Here is a 19,795-nt window from a genome sequence, read left to right as displayed (position 1 = left end):
TCATTCCGGCGTCCCATCATGGTCCATGGAGCTGCTGCCGCCTCTCCTCTGCCCCATCCCACATCCTGGTCCCAGAACGGATTAAAGGGGGACACAGGGAGACATGTCTTGGGACCCGCTCACTCAGGGTCTCCCCCATCGAACAGTAATTAAGACGGCCGTGTCCAGTGCAGCATCTGGACTGTAAGCAGAGAAGCATGAGAGCGGTGGGGTGTGTTCCGTGGAGGGGGCGGGGCTAAACCACTGGGAACAGTCCTCCTGTCTACAGGCACCATGGGAAATAGGAAGGTGGAGCTGCAAAAGTCTTACCTCTCCAGTGACGAGACAACTTGAGCTACCTGGCCTGCAAGGTAAGAGTATAACTTTAGTGTGTGTGTCTCCATGTATGTGACTGTGCATATGACCTGCGGCAAGTGTGACCCGCTGCATGTGCCACTCTGCGCCTGGGACCTGCTGCTTGTGTGACGTGTAAAGCTGGGTACACCCTACAATTATCAGGCGGATCACACGATAATTGCATGATCAGCTCAATAATTGTATAGTGTGTATGCAGGAGAATTGGCCGATAAACTGCTTCAAATGCACCTGCAAACAGTCAGAATGGGAGGTCGCATCTTATGAGCTGCAATGTAGTGTAGAATCTACATGGACCAGTAATGTAGTGTAGGGTATAGAGAGGTCAGTAATGTAGTGTAGGGTATAGAGGGATCAGTAATGTAGTGTAGGGTATAGAGGGATCAGTAATGTAGTGTAGGGTGTATAGAGGGATCAGTAATGTAGTGTAGGATATAGAGAGGTCAGTAATGTAGTGTAGGGTATAGAGAGGTCAGTAATGTAGTGTAGGGTATAGAGGGATCAGTAATGTAGTGTAGGGTGTATAGAGGGATCAGTAATGTAGTGTAGGGTATAGAGAGGTCAGTAGTGTAGGGTATAGAGGGGTCAGTAATGTAGTGTAGGGTATAGAGAGGTCAGTAATGTAGTGTAGGGTATAGAGGGGTCAGTAATGTAGTGTAGAATCTACATGGACCAGTAATGTAGTGTAGGGTATAGAGGGATCAGTAATGTAGTGTAGGGTGTATAGAGGGATCAGTAATGTAGTGTAGGGTATAGAGAGGTCAGTAGTGTAGGGTATAGAGGGGTCAGTAATGTAGTGTAGGGTATAGAGAGGTCAGTAATGTAGTGTAGGATATAGAGAGGTCAGTAATGTAGTGTAGGGTATAGAGAGGTCAGTAATGTAGTGTAGGGTATAGAGAGGTCAGTAATGTAGTGTAGGATATAGAGAGGTCAGTAATGTAGTGTAGGATATAGAGAGGTCAGTAATGTAGTGTAGGGTATAGAGGGATCAGTAATGTAGTGTAGGTGTATAGAGGGATCAGTAATGTAGTGTAGGTGTATAGAGGGATCAGTAATGTAGTGTAGGGTATAGAGAGGTCAGTAATGTAGTGTAGGGTATAGAGAGGTCAGTAATGTAGTGTAGGGTATAGAGGGGTCAGTAATGTAGTGTAGGGTATAGAGAGGTCAGTAATGTAGTGTAGGGTATAGAGGGATCAGTAATGTAGTGTAGGGTATAGAGAGGTCAGTAATGTAGTGTAGAATCTACATGGACCAGTAATGTAGTGTAGGATATAGAGAGGTCAGTAATGTAGTGTAGGGTATAGAGAGGTCAGTAATGTAGTGTAGGGTATAGAGAGGTCAGTAATGTAGTGTAGGGTATAGAGGGATCAGTAATGTAGTGTAGGGTGTATAGAGGGATCAGTAATGTAGTGTAGGGTATAGAGAGGTCAGTAATGTAGTGTAGGATATAGAGAGGTCAGTAATGTAGTGTAGAATCTACATGGACCAGTAATGTAGTGTAGGGTATAGAGAGGTCAGTAATGTAGTGTAGGGTATAGAGGGATCAGTAATGTAGTGTAGGGTATAGAGGGGTCAGTAATGTAGTGTAGGGTATAGAGAGGTCAGTAATGTAGTGTAGAATCTACATGGACCAGTAATGTAGTGTAGGATATAGAGAGGTCAGTAATGTAGTGTAGGGTATAGAGAGGTCAGTAATGTAGTGTAGGGTATAGAGAGGTCAGTAATGTAGTGTAGGGTATAGAGAGGTCAGTAATGTAGTGTAGGGTATAGAGAGGTCAGTAATGTAGTGTAGGGTATAGAGGGGTCAGTAATGTAGTGTAGGGTATAGAGAGGTCAGTAATGTAGTGTAGGGTATAGAGAGGTCAGTAATGTAGTGTAGGGTATAGAGGGGTCAGTAATGTAGTGTAGGGTATAGAGAGGTCAGTAATGTAGTGTAGGGTATAGAGGGATCAGTAATGTAGTGTAGGGTATAGAGAGGTCAGTAATGTAGTGTAGAATCTACATGGACCAGTAATGTAGTGTAGGATATAGAGAGGTCAGTAATGTAGTGTAGGGTATAGAGAGGTCAGTAATGTAGTGTAGGTTATAGAGAGGTCAGTAATGTAGTGTAGAATATAGAGGGGTCAGTAATTAGTGTATACTAATCCCAAGTACCTAGTACACACCATTGAATTGAGCAAAATGCAGGAAAAAGAACACGATCCATGTAAATGAAAGGCAGAGGTTCAATACGAGTGAACTGCGCCATGCCTTTCATCACATCATTATGCTTAAACTGAGATGTTAGGTTTGTTTTTGCAATATGTGGGGTGTGTGTGTGGGGGGGGGTTTGGCTAGAATTTGAACAATTATTACCTGTGAGTTGTGTTTTGTCACGTTCCTCCGCAGAAGCCTACTATTCTGTTATGCATAGTTTTTGTGTCTATCCATTAAATGTGATGTGTAATGATGGGGAAGAGTCCGAAGGCACCAGGACGATGATGAGGTGGCCTTTGTATACATGTGCGCCAGCATGAGCTTACTCTGCCACTCTATCCGTCACTGATTATCAGTGGTTTTACTGATTCGTCTCATGCTATGTATACACTTAGCGATGTCCGACAGGGGACAGCTACGTGTCATTCTGCAGCATGGCATCGTTGGTGAGATCCCCCGTCGGCCCTACTGCTAGCGACTCGCAGGAGTGCACATATCATGGGTACACACTAGACAATGTACCCGATGTCGCTCAGGTATGCAGGATTGGACGACATATCGTCTAGTGTGTACTCAGCTTTAGAGTTCATTTATCATCAGGAACTTGCTGTTACTGCCCCTGCTACTGGTGTTACTTAGCCAGCAGATACAAACGTGAGCTCCAACTGCTCTCTAGTTGTAGGACCGTATTTGCCGTCACATTCAGGCTCCTTCACCAGCACTTGAAACCGCTTGCTTGCAGGTGTTTTGTAGTTGTGACTGTAGTTGGTAACTTCTGAGCACTTACCTAGTATCAGGCCTGCAGATCAACAGGAGTGTTGACTCAGAATGCTGGGTTCACACTATAGTCAGGAGACGGATTAGAGCAGGCCGCACCAACCTGTGGCTCTCTAACTGTTGTGAAACTACAAGTCCCAGTATTCCCTGCCACAGTTTTGCTGTTAGGAAATGCTAAAACTGTGGTAGAGCATGCAGAGATTTCTAGTTTCACAACAGTTGGAGAGCCACAGGTTGTTCAGGCATGGATTAGAGCAGTGGTTCTTAAACTCGGTCCTCAGGACCCCAAACAGTGCATGATTTTCAGTTGTCAACACAGAATCACAAGTGTGAAAATGTGCTGCTTTAAAAACATTTAAAAATGTGTCAGTGAGTAATGAATACACCTGTGCGCCTGCTAGGTGACCTGGAAAACGTGAACTGTTTGGGGTCCTGAGGACTGAGTTTGAGTACCACTGGATTAGAGAGATGGCTACTATCTGTATGTCACAGCAGATAATAGTTATTGTAAAATGGAATAGTGTTTAATGCTCATTACGATTTTTTTTTCCCACCAGGGACAGTTAAACATTACTATGAAAGAGTGATGATACACCCAGTTGGAATACAAGAATGTACAAACCTACATGGGTCTCTGCTGCCTTTTTATACTTCTATTTTGTAAACTGGTTTGGTATGGCATGGCGGCAGTCACAATCCCGACAGGGATAGGAAACTCCCCCTGACCCCACTACTTATGGTCGGGATGCTGGCCCTGGGATTCTGACTAGTGTCGGCATTCTGTGCCCTGGCATCCCGACAGCTGGGATTTAAACTACATCTCTTGCAAACCTAGTTTGAAGAAGAGGGGTAATCCAGCCATCTGCCTCTATCCAAGGCAGTTTTATTAACAAATCTTTCATGTGAATCAGCCTGGATGGAGCCGCTCATTTTAACATTGTTCCCAGTGATTTCATTTTCTTCCAAAAAACTTCCAGTATACCTGCTATCTGGATGTCCCCTCCAAAGGAGTATGTAGCCAGATCCCAGGTCATAAATCACCCAGGAGCCAATGGTGGAGGCTGTTGTGCTGCAGTGTGGCACTATGCTGGTTGAGTCTACCAAGAGGCATTGCATCTACTTAATTCATTTAAATCCATAAGACCCTCTGGCACCATAGTCCCGCTGCTACCATCTGGGATAAATGCCATTCCTGCAACCTCTCCAGTAGATCACCAGGGAAACCTCCCTGGAACCACAGTTTTCTGGTTTCCAGGGACAGGAAGTGGAGCAGTGACCAGAGGGCTCTCCAATCCCACTGGACGACTGGGATTGAGGAAACTTTTACACATTTGTTTCCTCATACACCATACGATGGCATAATGAGCCGCCAGGTCCCCTGCGACTCTTTACTGAGCGTCTTTTTGGGGCAAAAATGCATCTTAGTCGCAATTTGATAGGACTAAGATGCACCAGGGGACTGCACTGATTAATTTGCAGTACTTGTATATCTGTGTGCGACTGAGTCTGTAAATGAAGCACAACGGAACTTGGCATGGAAAAAAGCTGCAGTAACGTAGCACTTTGTATACAGATTCAGACTCAGTCGCACACAGATATACACGTGTCTCATATCAGAGGTTATTTGCCGTGACTTGAGCAATAGTGTGCGAGGACACATCTGTAGATAAATCATACTTAAAGCACTGAAGCATGGGACTTGACCCATTCAATGTTGCACCATAAATGTATGCATTTATAACACTTGAATGGAGCCTGTTGTAGCTGCAGCACTGTTTATCACCCCTTCTGACTACGCAGTTCCAGGTATTTGCTAAAACATTAACTTCAACATATGTAGAAGGAAGGAGGGGCCTGGCCACAACATCCGATGCAAACTTAGTTCATGACTAGCCTTAAGCTAGTAAGAGAATTAACCCTATAGTAATATCTGCCATTGAGGGACTCAAGCAAACACAATTAACAGGTTATACTTGTGGAGTATTTTAAGTAAAATAAAAAATCTATATGCTGACTCTCCTAATACAGAGAAAATCATGTACTAGATAGGAGTTTGAGTTTTCAGAAGTATGAACAGAGAGCCGTATAGAGCAACAACCCCCAGCCTCTCACAGTAAATCTAGAGAGTTGTCTTTGGGGCAGTCAAGGAATAGGAGGTTATACAGGGAGACAGGTGCGTTATTGGGGCACTATCAGTATCGCAACATGAACCAAATTGATCTCAATCATACGGGAAACAAGTTCAGGGTCAGTTATAATAGAAGTCAAGAAATAACAAAACTTTAGTAAATGGATGAGCAGCAGGCAAAGCACTTAATCCAGAGGCTCCCAAACTCTGTCCTCAAGGCACCCTAACAGTCCAGGTTTTAAGGATATCCATGCTTGACCAAACGTGACTTAATTAGTACCTCAGTCAATTTCATTTAACCACCTGTGCTCAACCATGGATATCTCTAAAACTTGTGTTGTTGGGGTGCTCTGACTTAATATAAATAGTTTTCAAAGAAGTTTGGCCCCAAAAACTTCAGTCCAGGAAGACAAGGGGTTAAATTTACTATGCAACACTTTTCAAAGTCACTGCATCTTCAGTGGTTTTGACCACTGGATTTAAAATGGTTAATTATATTAACAACAAAATCATTTGAAATTGCACTTTTAAATCCAGTGTTTGAAACCACCAAAGACACGGTGACTTTGAAAGTGCCACAAAGTAAATTTACCCACAGGCTTTTCTGAAACTGTGTGTAGTGTTATGTAATGAGTCAGATGCTTTTTATACGGTATGTTGCCCAAACGATATTAATGGTGGCAATGCAGGAGGCTGACTCTGTAACCTTCCAAGACTAAATGAGGAGAGTATATTGTGGCACGTCACAACTGAATTGCCCTGTGATCCTGACATTGGGGATTTTGTGGATTGTTCTAGGAAGACGATGAGGGTCAATCTAAAGCAACGAGGGAGTAATGCTGGGTACACACTACATGATGTGTACCCAGCACAACATCGCTGGCGATGGGACCCTGCACGCGGCAAATGCATACACACTGCCAATTCTGCAGCATGGCATCTCTAACGACTTCCCCCATTACAGTAAAGCCGAAGGGCAATGTTGCTAGCGACCCCCGGGAGCGCGCATATCATGGGTACACCCTAGACCAGGGGTTCCCAACCACGGTCCTCAAGGCACACTAACAGTCCAGGTTTTAAGGCTAGCCATAGCTGGGCACAGGTGACTTAATTAGCACCTCAGTTATTTTGATTTAAAGATCTGTGCTTAAGCATGGATATCACTAAAACCAGAACTGTTAGTGTGCCTTGAGGACTGTGGTTTGGGAATCACTACCCTAGACACCGGATATGTGGCTCTGATCCACGGGATTGGACATATCGTCTAGTGCAGAGGTTCCCAAACACGGTCCTCAAGGCACCCCAACAGTTCAGGTTTTAGAGATATCCATGGTTGAGCACAGGTGGTTAAATCAAATTGACTGAGGTACTAATTAAGTCACCTGTGATCAAGAATGGATAGCCTTACAACCTGGACTGTTAGGGTGCCTTGAGGACAGAGTTTGGGAACCACTGGTCTAGTGCAGTGGCAGACCCTTCAACATGACCCCTTCCATCACGTACAAAATGCTCTGCTCCTGGAGATGCCACCTAATTTTTCATTGCAGTCACCTGTGTTGAAAAACACATTTCTCATCAATTACCTATGTTAACACAGGTGACTTAGATCATAAATTAGGTGGGAAGTCCAGGAGCAGAGTATTTTGTACCTGATTAAAGGGGTCATGTTGGAGGGTCTGCAGTGGTTCTCAAACTCGGACCCCAGGACCCCATACAGTCACATTTTCCAGGTCACCTAGCAGGTGCACAGGTGTAGTCATTACTCATTGACACATTTTAAAAGATCCACAGGTGAAGCTTTCACTTGTGATTCTGTGAGACTTGGGGTCCTGAGGACCGAGTTTGAGAACCTGTGGTCTATCGTGTATCCAGGGGATCGGTAAAAATCCAGACAGGAGAAGCCCAACATGAGGAGATCCCGCCGCCGGCTGGTAAGTACCCTATGAGTTGCCTGATAATATTTCATGAGATTAGGAACTCCAAGGACTCCATGCATTTGGTGTTTATACCAGTGGTTTCCAAACTTTCTTGAATCACGGCGCCCTAGAGCATCAGCATTTTTTCCATGGCACCCCTAGACCAAAGGTTTCATATACCCCTTTTACACTGCTGCAATAATCCGGGTTATTGCTGGGTCTACCCGGGTTGCAGCTCAGTGTAAAAGGGTCCCTGAAAAATAACCCGGGTCAAGTGACCTGGCAATCCAACCCAGATAGCTACCAGGGTCGGACCCAGGATGGTCCTGGGTAATGGTGCAGTGTAAACGGCGCAACCCGAACCCGGTTTATCAGACCTGGGTCATGCCTAAAATGAGTGTATTGGTGGTTGTGGAGCAGTCCCCTCCCACTTTTTATGACCTCACAAGTTTAGCAGGGCAGACCCAGGTTCAGTGTGAACGGGCTGACCTGGGAATAACCCAGATTGATGGTGCTGTGTAAATGGTGTCTGACCTGGGGTTGAACCATGGGCCTGATTCAGAGCCGCTCGTAAGCGGCCGCTCGTTCGTTCCGAGCGATGTTTGCCCAACTGCGCATGCGTACGGATCGTTATACGCATGCGCGAACCAATCAGTGCGGTCGAAAATCGTGTGCTCGCAAAATAGCGAATGCCTGCTAATTTGAGTGACAGGATGAGGCGTTTGTGGGTGGTAACAGGGGAAGGTGCTTGAAAACGGGGAGTGGAGATCTGAACGCAGGCGTGCCAAACGGTCAAAACGGGTGTGCATAATTAACAAAGCAGCGTCATTGACCGCGTCACTTGGTTGTCTTTTAGCCTGAACTGCTCGCATGATTGCGGTAGGAAAATGCTACCACAAGCACTGCGAGCAGTTCATAAGCCTTTCGATGTACTCGATTAATCAAATAAATAGCGGAGATGACGTATGATGCGAGCGGCCAGGGGTCGTTTTTTCCAAAATAGTGAGCGCATGTTTCGTTCGCTCTTTCAGACATAGAGGCGTCAACAGACCGCAAAGAGCGAGCGCTTAATTTAAATAGCCAGACCCTTTTTCTGAACGAGCGTCCGCAAATAGCGTCCGGCTCTGAATCAGGCCCCATATCTGAGAACCCAGGTCGGACCTGGGTTTTTGGTGGAAAAGAGGTATAATTGAGAAATTTAGCAAAAATTATTCAATTAAGTCAATTGTGTTTACCTATTATTCTTAGGTCAGTTATGTGGCGGTGGACAGGGTTGTGCGCTGGTTGTCCACGGTTTATAATTGGCAGCCACCAACACTGATTTCTCCCATTACATAGACCAGTGGTCGCCAACCTTAAGTGGGGTGTGAGTTACTCGAGAAAAATTAAACCTCCTGAAGAGTTACTAAAATGATAGAAAAAAAAAAATCTGGCTAATAACTGAACAAGGTCATTTAATGAAAATGAAAAAAAATGCATATAATTAATACAGTGATATTGTTGCAATATGTAAATAAAATGTAAGAACAGGCACATTTCACTGTTAATTACCATCTCCAAGGAGGTAAGTTCAGTAAAGGAACAAAAGATATAGGCAGGGCTGGGCAGGAGTCACTAGCTGTCTTCGTCACATATTGTGCCGCTCTGCTGGGGCGTAGACGCCATGGGTGGAACCACGGGGAAGCACATCAGGTGATTGTCGTAGCCGCTACTGCAATCACTTGACGCGATTCCCCGTGCCTCCACCCATGGCGTTGATTCCACAGGGGAGCGTGCATCAGAGGTCATTTCCACCTAATTGACTCCTAGCTTACAATGCAGCACTGTAGCTAGGTGAGCTACCAAAATTATGACTGCAAGCTACCAGTAGCTCGCAAGCTACGGGTTGGAGACCACTGACATAAAGATTTTGATTTAGTTCTGGATCTCCAACCCGAGGTTCCCTTGCAAGTACCCGGGGCACCCAGTTTGGTAACCACTGGTTTATACAATATTTCAGGGGTTCTCAAACTCTGTCCTCAAGGCACGCTAAAGCTGGGTACACACTTAGCAGATATATCTGCAGATGATGGTTGTCATACACACTGAACAACCAACATCTTCCATCTGTCAGCGGGTCGTGCTGTGACCCCCTCCCCACGGCTACCGCTGCAAGTGTACGGGCGGTTAGTTGACCGCCCGTACACACAGCACGATGAACAGATATCTGATCGCGGGTCTTTGACCATCGTTGATGGGTTCGTAGTGTGCTGAATGATCAATATCGATCATCCAGCACACCCGGGAGATCGTTCAACAATATTGTTATCGTTGACGATCCTCCCGTGTGTATGCCCCATAAGACCTCTAACAGCAGAAATGAAAATTTGAGGAATATCCCAGTTACACTGTTGTTTCTAAGGGCAGGGTTGGACTGGCCCACAGGGGTACAGGGGAATTCACCAGTGGGCCCCACTCCTTCCTCCAGGTGCTAGGTTCCAGACTGTGCACTCAAATTATACATTGTTACTCTATTAGTGGGTCAATTACCTGGCAGTTACCTGGTGGAGCAGGACCACAGATAAACATGGATGCTTGGAGCACTTCTATAGAAACTACACTAAACTTTGCCAAATGATTAGCCAAGCGGCTGGTCACACCCCCTCTGGTGGCTTACCACACCCCTTAAGCATGGGCCCCTACCACTGCATACCCCCGGTGGGCCCCTCATGCCCCAGTCCGATACTGTCTATGGGCAATCTGCTTTCCAATGATCTCTCACTCATAGATAGCCTTTGGCCAAGGTGAGGAGCAGTAGAATTAGGAATAGCAGTTTCTCTACCCTGACCTTCCTAATTTTCCATTATTAAGGTAATTATATAATGGGGCAAACTGATGTTTTAGAATTGTGCAATTGAAGCCTAACACACATTTGAGACCATTTCCTAATATTTCGCCTTTGGATATTTGTAATTATGAAAGGGGACTTAGGGCCTGATTCAGAGCCGGACGCTATTTGCGCTCGCTCTTTCAGAAAAAGGGGCTGGATATTTAAATTGAGCGCCGCTCTTTGTGGTCTGTTGACGCCTCTATGTCTGAGCGAGCGAACGAAACATGCGCTCGCTATTTTGTAAAGACGCCCCCTGGCCGCTCGCATCCTACGTCATCTCCGCTATTTATTAGATTAATCGAGTACATCGAAAGGCGTCTGAACTGCTCGCAGTGCTTGTGGTTGGATTTTCTTACCGCAATCATGCGAACAGTTCAGGATAAGAAACAACCAAGTGACGTGGTCGATGACGCTACTTTGTTAATTATGCACACCCTTAAAACGCCCGTTTGACCATTTGGCACGCCTGCGTTCGGATCTCCACTCCCCGTTTTCAAGCACCTTCCCCTGTTACCACCCACTATCACCTCATCCTGTCACTCAAATTAGCAGGCACTCGCTATTTTGCGAGCGCTCGATTTCCGACCGCAATGACTGGTTGGCGCATGCGCATTACGACCCATACGCATGCGCAGTTGTGCGAACATCACTCGGAGCGAACGAGCGGCCGCTTACGAGCGGCTCTGAATCAGGCCCTTAATATCTCCTACCTTGCAATTGTGATTTATTTATATATGGAATTTTATTTTGGACAATTATATAGGAAATCGAGTACCACGGTATCATGTTACATGTGTTTTGTTCAACTTTTGGCCTCATGATTGCCGAGATTTAGGAGGTATAAATATCTCATATCTCCTCATCACTATATATGTGTGCATGTGTTATGAGTCCCAGAGGGGACTACTATATTGTAAATAGTGTGTGCTAATAGTTTTAAATTTATGCCTTAAAGTTTGCCAAGTGGGGTAGAAATATATATTAACTATGATATATTAAAAGTTGTGTTTTAAATTGAAAACATTTTAATTTCCAAGAGTGCTCACACAACAGAGTTCCTTCTCTCTTCTTAATTTGACTTAATTAGTATCTCAGTTATTTTGATTTAACAATCTGTGCTCAAGCATGGATATCACTAAAACTAGTACTGCTTTTATACCTAAATTCCGGGTCTGATCCAGATGTTGGAACAGGGTTCCAAACCAGAACAGACCCACAATTTATCCGGCGCCGACCCAGGAAATTCCCGAGTTGGCGCCATTCACACTGGAGCCGTGACCCGGCTTTTCCGGCGTGGAAGTGGACGCTTGGAGATGACGTCATCTCCAAGTGCCACTGAAGCCGGCGGCGCACTCCAGGTCATCGTGACCCGGATTGCGCCGTTTACACTGCAGGGTTTCACGGGTTATTCCCATGTGTAAACCCTGCAAGTTACCTGGGTTGGATTGCCAGGTCACTCGACCCAGGAATCCAACCCTGTCCCCCTTTACACCAAGGAGCTACCCGGGTTAACCCTGCAATAACCCGGGTTTTAGCTCTGGTGTAAAAGGGGTATAGGACTTGTCGAAGCTGGATAATTGGCTGAGACAGGATTGGTTTAAAATTAAATCTGCATGACCCCATTTTGCAAATGGCAATGAGATGCCATTTTGCGACTGGCCGCCCAGCGCCATTTTAGTGAATCTCTCCCATTATAAGTACATAGGGCGATGCTATTATTTAGCGTTGTGCAATTCCCACGCAATAGAAAGAAGTTAAGTCCTCACCATATAAATACAGACAGTCACTAAAACATATAAAATGATTAACCCTGCAAAACACGTACCATGGTGTACTCCACAAACACGTAGTCGCACAACACTAACTAGCGTCTTTTCTCAATTCCCCAATACTTACACACTGCACACTTACATAAAAGGTTCCCTAGTATTAAAGTCTAATATTCAAGGTTTATTCAGTATTATTAATGTTGTGAAATAAATGTAATTTGATATCCAAGGTTTAGTACATTTTAAGCAGACCGTGTTTGGTGTTGTACTGATCCACTGTGTCTTTGCAGATTTCCGGTACCATCAGTGAGACGATCGCAACATATGTCTGCAAACTATGGACCATAGAGAGTTAAACATTAAAATGTACTCTAATGTAGCCAGCTTAGATTTATTATGCAGCGGGAAAAAGGACACAAAGGGCTGTTGGAGGCTGGATTGTGTCTATACGAACTGACCTATGAACTATACTGTAACAGAAGAACCAGGAAGAAGAACCAATGGAATCATGCCAAATTGTTCTATTGTATTGCCTATCTCTGTAAGAGTATATATGTGGGCTTTCTAAACCTGGATGCCAGTCTGCTTGCTTTGCTGCTGACGGAGGTTTCTACTTTGATGCCGGTATCTGGGTCAAGAGCGTGTACGTATGTAACAACTGTACCTTGGGTCTGTATTATTTATTTGTGCTAATTGTATTTAGATCACAGCATGTAACCATCTGTTTTTATATTGAATAATAACTTTTTGTGCTTTGGAACCACACTCAAAGTCTGAAAGCATTTATTTCTTGTGCGACTCATAAACGCTAAATAGCGACAATTTTAGCAGGTAGAGACAGGCAGGAATCGATAGACTGTTATACCCCTTTTACACCAGAGCTAAAACCCAGGTTATTGCAGGGTTAACCGGGTAGCTCCTTGGTGTAAAAGAAGACAGGGCTGGATTCCCGGGTTGAGTGACCTGGCAATCCAACCCAGGTAACTTGCAGGGTTTAACCCGGGAACGACCAGTGAAACCCTGCAGTGTAAACGGCGCAATCCGGGTCAAGATGACCCGGAGGGCGCCGCATGCCGGCTGATTGGCCGGCTTCAGTGGCGCTTGGAGATGACGTCATCTCCAAGCGTCCACCTCCATGCCAGAAGAGCCGGGTCACTGCAGACACAGGCTAAATTCCAGGTCTGATCCGTTTGTTTTGTTTTTTTTTAGAATGGCCTCCTGGCCGCTCGCATAGCTGCGGGTGACCACCCACAGCGAGCGGCCATGATGATGGTCGGATCACCCTACCACAAGGGCTTGCAACAAGACCCTTGTGGTAGGGTCTCGTGGCCGCAAGCCCCAGAGAGCTCCGTTTGGGCAGCCACCCCCCCCGGTCCACCCACCAAAAGGGGGCGAGCTGTCACTCAACATCGACAGCTCGCCCCCTTTGTTGTGAGACCCGGAGCGACCGAGTGCCCGTCGCCATCCGGGTCTCGCACATGCGCACGACGGAGCAGGCTCAGTCGTGCGCATGTGCACTGGCCCACCATCGACCCGGTTGCGAGCGCACAGCGCTTGCGACCGGGTCTGAATCAGGCCCTCAGTCTGCTGTCTGGATTCCGGCGCCGGGATTCTAACTGCCGGCATCCCGACCTCCGGGTTGTCGACTATATCCCCACAGAGGGAGTACAAGACTGAAGAGCATGGACTCTTAAAAGTGAAGGAGGATGATAGTATCATTGGCTTCTGTCCTGGAGTTTCTTCACCTCTATAGCTTCTCCGGAGATGTGCAGGGAATGGATTACATCAGTGTTTCCCAAGTCCAGTCCTAATGGCCCCCTAACAGTGCATATTTTACACGGGATGTAGTTATGAGTCTCAATCCTGACACTGGAATCCCAACAAGGGACTTAAGATAGGCGCCAAAATCCCGACGCCTATCTTAATCCCGACTTCTAAATCCAGGAGGAGGCGTGCCCGAACGAAGGTAAGCCCTTGGTGTTAGGGGGGGGTGAGGGAATAGGTTTAGGTAAATTAGCGAGGTTAGCATTAGATTTTGGGGGCGGGGGTTAGTGTCAGGCACTAGGTTTAGGTACGAAGGTGAGAAACTTAAGGTGCATACACACACAACGATTTTGTAAATGAACGATTTTAGTAAACTATTTTCGTTCATTTTTTCAAAATCGTTTACTAAAATCGTTCATGTATTAAATGTAATGAACGATTTTTTGGAACTACAAACTATTTTTGCTTATTCCCTTAATGAAAATCGTTGAGTTGGTCAGTCTGACTGAACTACAAACGTGAACGCGCATGAACCATAATCGTTCATCATTTTACCCGATTTTAGGATTTCCCAATCTTGCAAACTGCACCTACATATTACAGATCTATTTCAGTGAATTTGCAGATCACTTTCAGCAAATACAGATCTGACAATCTTGAAAGGCCCATGATTTTACTAACAGTCTACAAATCTGCTGATTGTTACCATACACTAGCAATCTACAGCCCAAATTTATCTGTGAAATCCAACATGTTGGACAACCTGATTTACCAATTCCAATCACTTTTTGGTTGAAGTCTGTGATCTGTGAACCCCATACATTGCAGATTTTTTTTGCACAATAAGCTGCAAAACGCAAAATTGCCACAATCGATTGCTGATGTATGGGCAGATTGGTGGATTGGGAAAATAAATCACAGGATCTGTTAATTGTTTTTTGTTATTGCTGATGTATGGACCCCTATACTGAGGAGATCTGTAAAACATGCACTTGTATGGGTTCCCGTGGACTAGTGTTTGGAAACATTCACGTGGTAAGCTTTTATTGCTATAGAAATTAAAATATTAGACATGCAATCATATAAGATATTTAAAGTCTCTTAGTATATTAAAAAGACCCATCACAATCTATATATACACATAATTATTACTTTTTTTTTTTAAATGTTTTTTTCATAGCAATGTAGTTTTGACTGATGTTTTGCATGCATCAATGGTCAGAGGTCTTGTGTTGAAGGTAAAAATGATGTTAAGCTGTTGATGTCCCATTCCTAAAGGTGCATACACACGTAACAATTTTTTGAACAATTTAACTATAACGGCGTCGTTATCGTTCAAAAAATCGTTCAGTTTCTGAGTTATATCGATGAACAATTATCGTTCATGCGCGTTCCCATTTGTAGTTCATTCTGACTGACCAACTGAGCGATTTTTATTAAGGGAAGTTACAAAAATCGTTTGTATTCAAAAAATCGTTCATTACACTTTAAAAAATCTGACAGATAATCTGACAGAAAATCGTTCATAAATCGTTGGTAACAAAATCGTTGTGTGTATGCAGTTTAAGAGATGGATACAATAAGGACTTGAAGGGGGACAGACACAAAAAATGAGGAGGAAAAAAAAGGATGCACATGGGCGTGATAGAGACATACACACTGGGGAGGGAGCAGCTATTGGAGGAGCAAAGATCAGGGGGCACACTAATAAGGAGCTGTGGCCCCCTATGGAAATAAAGTGGGCACATTCAGTGGCGTCACAATGGGTGGTGACATCCAGTGTTGCACCGAGGTACTCCTCGTGTGTACAACGGGATGTGGCCTCATTCCCATGCCCTCTGCTGCGTAACATTTTGGGGGCATAACCGCGTGTCATGTCCCCGTTTTCATCACGCTTAGGGCTTGCACTCTATCACAGCTGCAACGCTGCTCCAGGTGACACCATCCAAGGGAGTGACACCAAAATAGCAGAGCAGCTGTGCTATTTTGGCATTACCTCCTCGGATGGAGTCACCCGATGTAGCCCACATTCACTCTGGTGACGCCACTGGTCTCATTCTACCAATAAATGTTGATAAGCAGTGTGCGGACAGTTTACCTTCCGAATAGGGGCAGTATCACCGGGGGTGGGGGGGGGGTTGGAGAATCACTGTCAGGCACCCCTGCTGGTAGATTAGTTTAAGATGAGCACTGCACAATATGTATGTGCAACGAGCTATAGACATAACTTCATAGTACTTGTGTACAGGCCATTTTTTTGTTCCTAGAGTATTATTAGCCTCAATAACATTAATTTCCAATCATTTAAAATCAATTTAGAACCTCACAATATTGTTTTCACAGTGTCGAAACCGGATAATTGGCGAAGACAGAATCTGTTTGCAATTGGAATCTGCGCAATGCTATCTTGTAAAGGGCGACAAGACTCCATCTTAGAAATAAAATCTCACAGCACTGTTTTGAAAAAAAAGGTACATAGTCAGCCTTCCTCAAACACAGGCAGACAGTGTTTAACACAAACAATAACTTATTAGCATTTGGAATCCTATACAAAGCCCCATCCTGGAGAAAATCCCTATACCATAACACGACACAATATACCGTGGTGCTATGAGCATTTTTACATAAGAATATATGAGCTATGACAATTGTAATGTAGCCTAGCTATGGAGCTACACAATTGAGTCCATCCCCACAACCAAAACAAGCAGAATAAAGAGTGAGGCTCCGACTACACTGCTGGGAGCCTCCACCCTGTATGAGAACTAAGGCCCTGATTCAGAGCCGGACGCTCTGACCAGAGCGCTCACTCTGAATCAGGGCCCTCCTCCATTAAAATGGAGCGTCCTCCTGGACGCTCGTATAGCTGTGGGTCACCACCCACAGCATATGCGAGCGTCCATGATGATGGTCGCGATGGTCTTGACCTTCGCGACCATCGGGCTTGCGACGGAGACCCTGCGGTCGGGTTTCCCAGCCGCAAGGCCAGGAGTGATTTTGGATGTATCAGAGCCAAAATCACTCCCACTGACATCACTAGTGATGTCAGTGGGGCCGGCGTCTGGCAGGCACGCCCACCAAAGGGGGCGTGCTGTCAATCAACATCGACAGCACGCCCCCTTTGGTGCGAGACCCCGAGCGATGGAAAGCCCGTCGCTCGCCGGGTCTCGCGCATGCGCACGACGGAGCTCCCTCCGTCGTGCGCATGCGCAGTGGGGAACATCGACCCACTTGCGAGCGTACTGCCGCTCGCGAGTGGGTCTGAATGACCCCCTAAATTCACTGAATAAACACATTTTGCAATTGCAGTTTAAAAACATCAGAAAAATACATGTGTGTGTGTGTATATATATATATGTGTATGTGTGTACATGTGGCCCATCATGCATGGACTTACGTGTATAATATCACACACAGACTTATATTTGAAAAGTAGCAAAATTCCCTGCAACTCGTACACACAATGTTAAACAGAACACAGTCAGCTTTTTAGTGATCCTTCCCAAAATCATACTGACATGGCCACACACACACATAGATGCCCTTCCAGCTTAGTGCTGCTCGCTGAGTGCCCCACCGACCCTCAGACGCACAACGCAATTCAGTGCTGTTTCTCCCAGCATACATACATTTAAAAGCAATGGTCCCGTAACGCAAAAAGGATAATTATTACTTGATTTAAACACAATGTCAGTATATAAAGAAATGAATGTTTTCTGTAACTATGGCTTAGTAAATGACAATTGGACTGTGTTTGGTGCCGTACTAATCTACTCTGTTTCAACAGCGTTCCGGTGGCATCGGTGAGAAGATCAGAACATGCGGCTATGAAATATGAATGTTAGAGAGAATAACTTCTTGAAATGTTGCATGCCATAGTTAGATTAGATTTATTATGCAGCGGGAAGGTGAACACAATCAGGCTGTTAGAGGCTGGGTTGTGTCTTTGCACTGACCTATGAATTGTACCGTAACGGAAGAAGCAAGAAGAGGAACCAATGAGAACCTGCCAACGTATTCTATTGTATTGCTTATCCCAGTACGGGTATATATGTGAGTGCTCTGAAACAAGATGCCAGTCTGCAGTGTTCCTGTTATGCTGTTCGACGGAGGTCTCATTATTGATGCCGGTAACTGGTCCCAGAGCGCACGCGTATGTATTGACTGTACCTTATGACCTAATGTTTGTACAATTTATTTTGCGCTCATTGTTAGATCATAGCGTGGTAACATCTGTACTTTTACCTGAATAATAATCTTTAGCGCATTGGACCGCTATTCAACTGTCTTAGAGTTTTATTAATGGTATAATTAAACACAGCGCTAATTAGCGACATCTTGTGGTTTTAGAAGGTATAGGCAGGTTTTGTCTTAGAGGTTCTAGGCAGGTGAATCTTAGAGGTTTATAGGCAGGAATGTACTAAAGGTTTATTTACGATTTAACATGTTATTATGGGATGGCACAAGGTGGTTCTTAATCCATCAATAATGTGTCTCTGAGTGGGGACATAAAACTACTATTATACGCACACCGCGGATAATGGAAGATCATGTGAAAGGTGTGGGGACACACCAGTCCTATAAAGGCAGTCTCGAAGGGGAATTGAGACTTTACATTATCTGAGGTGTTTTAAAAATGACATTTCAATAATACAGTCTATGCATGTCTAAATATAATACATTAAATGATGGTATTTCCTAGTTCAGGGTTGTAATGCAGTTCTGTATTTACCTCGGTATTCATACTGACCACCATCATAATTTCGTTCAGGCAGGTGAATCTTAGAGGTTTATAGGCAGGAATGTACTAAAGGTTTATTTACGATTCAACAACCATTATTGGCCAAAGGCTGCAGTGAGCTGGCTGGTTACTAAGCAAAGAGCAGCGGTACAGACACCGCAGTTTGAAGCACATCTATGAAACATTGCCACACAGCAGTGGCAGAAATGAGAGGTAGTGCAAGATGCAATTGTCCTTGGGAAGTGGGGTACGGCCAGCAGAGTCACAGTGCTTGTATACGCAGTGGGCTACGGCCCAAGGAGCCATAGTGCTTGTATACACAGTGGCAGGGGCGTTTCTAGAGAGGAGGGGGCCCGTGTGCAGCCTCCAACACTGGCCCCCTCATCTCCACCCGGCAGCGCACTGAGTTAGAGACTGGGCACTAGACGGGAAAATGGCCGCCGCGGCCATTTTCCAGTCATTTTACAGCGCCGGACCCCCACGCTGACGTGGGACCCCGGAGAGGTAAGTAATATTATGGGTGCAGGGTGTGCGGTGCCCCCCTGGACCCAGGGGCCCGTGTTCCCCGCACACCCTGCACCCATTATAGATACGCACCTGCACAGTGGACTACGGCCCAAGGAGTCACAGTGCTTGTATATACAGTGGGCTATGTCCCAAGGAGTCACAATGCTTGTATACACAGTGGTACAGCCAAAAGCGTCACAATACTTGTATACGCAGTGGGGTACGGCCGAAGGAGTCACAGTGCTTGTATACACAGTGGGATATGGCCCAAGGAGTCACAGTGCTTGTATACAGTGGGATATGGCCCAAGGAGTTATGGTGCTTGTATACACAGTGGACTACGGTCTGCAGAGTCACAGTACTTGTATACAGTACACAGTGGGGTACAGCACAAATAAAAAAAATGTTTTACTTTTATTAATTTATATTACTTTTTTTTAACTTTGCTTGCGTTAACTTATCACAGTACTTGTGTGCTATGAACACGCAGTCGGCTACAGCCCAAGGAGTCACAGTGCTTGTATACACAGTGGGGTACAGGCCAAAGAGTCACGGTGCTTGTATACACAATGGGCTATGGCCCAATGAGTCACACTGCTTGTATACACAATGGGGTACAGCCCAAGGAGTCAGGTGCTTGTATATACAGTGGGGCACAGCACAAAAAAATATTTTTTACTTTTTAAACTTTTTTTTTGTACACAGTCACTTGTGAGTATAGCGCAGCATACATCAACGTGCAGTGTGCCCCCTATACACAGTCACTTTGCCAGC

This window comes from Taudactylus pleione, unplaced genomic scaffold (assembly GCF_031769625.1).
Source record: "Taudactylus pleione unplaced genomic scaffold, aTauple2 ptg000178l, whole genome shotgun sequence".
Taxonomy (NCBI): domain Eukaryota; kingdom Metazoa; phylum Chordata; class Amphibia; order Anura; family Myobatrachidae; genus Taudactylus; species Taudactylus pleione.
This window is presented reverse-complemented; position numbering follows the sequence as displayed.